General features: G+C 50.1%; 1 pseudogene; it reads left to right on the forward strand.

The window, feature by feature from the left end:
- On the forward strand, positions 1-2,524 carry LOC101963179 (protein CASC3-like; annotated as a pseudogene).
- Positions 2,525-2,797: the final 273 nt, after the last annotated feature.

Consider the following 2,797-nt stretch of genomic DNA (forward strand, 5'->3'; position numbering starts at 1 on the left):
ATGGTGGATCAGCAGCAGCAGCACGCTTCTCAGGATGAAGAATATGGTGCTTTGGGATTCAACAGTGGCAGCTCCCTAGTGTGGGGAGGCAGGGGGAAGCAGCAGAGGCTCTCTGCCTTCCCAGCGCCTTGGGCCTGGCAAGGCCCTCCTTCTACAGCTGGTGGAGAGCTGGGGTGCCAAGAGCACTGAGGAGTCCCAGTGTGAGAGTGAAGATGGCATGGAAGGTGATGCTGTTCGCTCTGTTAAAGTGCAGAAGACTCAGAAGCTGAAGAAGGGGAATAGAGCAAAGAAGAAAACTCCAAAGTGGAACTGAAATCAGAAGGTAATGATGCTGCAAATTCTTTAGCAAAAGAAGAGAAGGGAGAAGAAAAGCATGACACCAAAGGCTCCGTGATTGGAGAGAGGCAAAGTGGGGACGGACAGGAGAGCACAGAGCCTGTGGAGAACAAAGTGGGTAAAAAGGGCCCTAAGCATTTGGATGATGATGAAGATGGGAAGAATCCAGCATGCACCCTGGAAACGACTCTTTTTTGAGAACCATCTTTGAGGACAAACTCAGGAGAAGGAAATTAGACCCAAGGGGCGTCAGCAAAAGCTATGGAAGGATGAGGGTCCTTGGGAGCATGACAAGTTCCGCAAAGATGAGCAGGCTCCAAAGCCCCATCAGGAGCTTATTGCTCTTTATGGCTATGATATCTGCTCAGCTCCCAATCCTTATTAGATCAAACCCTGAAGAATCCGAAAATCCCGATTTGGGAGTCCTCCCCAAAGAGATCCAAACTGGATTTGTGAGCATACAAACAAGCCCCATCACCCTCAGGGTCCTGGGAGTACCTTACCACCAAGGATATTTATTAACAGGAATGCAAAAGGTACTGGCCGCATATCTGCACCCAGGAATTACTCTCGTTCTGGGGGCTTCAAGGAAGATTTACTGGTTTTAGGCCTGTGGAGGCTGTCGGGCAGCATGGTGGCCAGTCCAGTGAGACTGTTAAGCATGAGACCAATTACTGGTCATGGCGCCAGGAGCAGAATTCTGTGAGGGATCCATCCCCAGAATCAAATGCTCTAGTGCTTGGCAGTCCTGAGAAAGACGAGGCAGTTGCAGAGACACCAGCTGTTGCTCCTGACACTGCACCACCAGCCCCTGACAGGCCTATTGAGAAGAAATCTTATTCCCTGGCAAGAAGAACCCGAACCAAACCTGGAGATGCAGTCAAAGCTGCTGAGGAGGTTCCCCCTCCACCTCAAGGGCTGATCTCAGCACCTCCAGTCTCAGAAACCACCCCTACTCCATCTACTAAGACTAGGACATGGGAAGTTCCAGTATATTCTGATGGAGGTGGATTAGAGCAAGATGTGGCACAACTAAGTTTAGCAGAACAAAATTGGAGTCCAGGACAACCCACATTCCTACAACCACAGGAGCTTCGAGGTGTGCCGAACCACATACACATGGGAGCAGGACCTCCATCTCAGTTTAATTGGATGGAAGAAATGGGTGTCCAGGGTGGTTGAGCCAAACACTATTCATTCTAGTGGCAGAGACCTGTGCCAGAGCCTCTGGCCCATCCTGTGCATATCAGTATCATGGAGGGACATTACAGTGGGAAGCTGTTCTCACACATGATTGGGTACCTCCCTGACTGGGTGTGAGGCGATCTGGCAAGCTGTTTCAGAGCTATCCCCAACCTTTTTAGGTGCGAGAGCCTGTGTATGAGGGGGGTGTGACTTACCATTGACCCAGAGACCAATCACTGATCCTGACCTTGGAATGCTGTTCCCCCAGACCTTCATTGGATGGGATTTTCCCTTAAATTTTTTGTTCCCCAATAAAAGCCCATCTGGCATGCTTTTCCTCCTTCCTGCTGGTCTCTTGTGTAAAACTCGCTACCACATCATGCGGCTTGAGGCAGGAGCCAGAAAGGGTTATCTCTGAGCTGGGCAAGAAAAAGGAATTGAGTTTGTGTCCTTATTTTGATCTCACTATCTAACTTCTATGTTTAGGAACTCTAATATGAAGCTAGCATGCTCGTAACTCAGCAGACATTAATATGATCCACTGCAGTTCCAGAGATCAATCTATACCCATGGTGACAGTCCTGCCCCACTGCCCCCACAGGGAATGATTATACAGCCAGAAATGCATCATCCCCACCCAGGTTTACATCCCCACCAGACACCAGCAGCTCTGCCCAATCCAGGCCTCTATCCACCACTAGTGTCCATGTCTCCAGGACAGCCACCACCCCAGCAGTTGCTTGTTCCTACTTACTTTTCTGCTCCAGGAGTCATGAACTTTGGTAATCCCAGGTACCCTTATGCTCCAAGAGCACTGCCTCCCCCACCAACTCCTCATCTATATCCTAATACACAGGCTCCATCACAGGTATATGGAGGAATGACCTGCTATAACCCTGCCTAGCAGCAGGTGCTGCCAAAGCCCTCCACACCCCAGAGGACTCCCCAGCCAGTCACCATCAAGCCCCCTCCACCTGAGGTTTTAAGCAGGGGTTCCAGTTAGTTAACATAACTTTCTGAATATTTGAACTCTAACATCATACAGAAAACAGGGGAGATGAGATCTCAGGAGGGAAGAGAAATTCAACTGGCTATCTACCACCCTGAGAGCTTCAAAGGTACAGGATGGCACTACCAGCAAGCACCTGAAGGAGAGGGAGCCCTCTTCCTCTGAGTACAGGCTCTGCTGGAGAGAGGAGAAACAGGTGACCTCTTCACACCTCCACTCTTCACTTGAGCTGTCTGTGCTCAGGGGAGCAGAGACTCAGATAGCTCA

This window comes from Ictidomys tridecemlineatus, chromosome 13, assembly GCF_052094955.1.
Source record: "Ictidomys tridecemlineatus isolate mIctTri1 chromosome 13, mIctTri1.hap1, whole genome shotgun sequence".
NCBI classification, from domain to species: Eukaryota; Metazoa; Chordata; class Mammalia; order Rodentia; family Sciuridae; genus Ictidomys; species Ictidomys tridecemlineatus.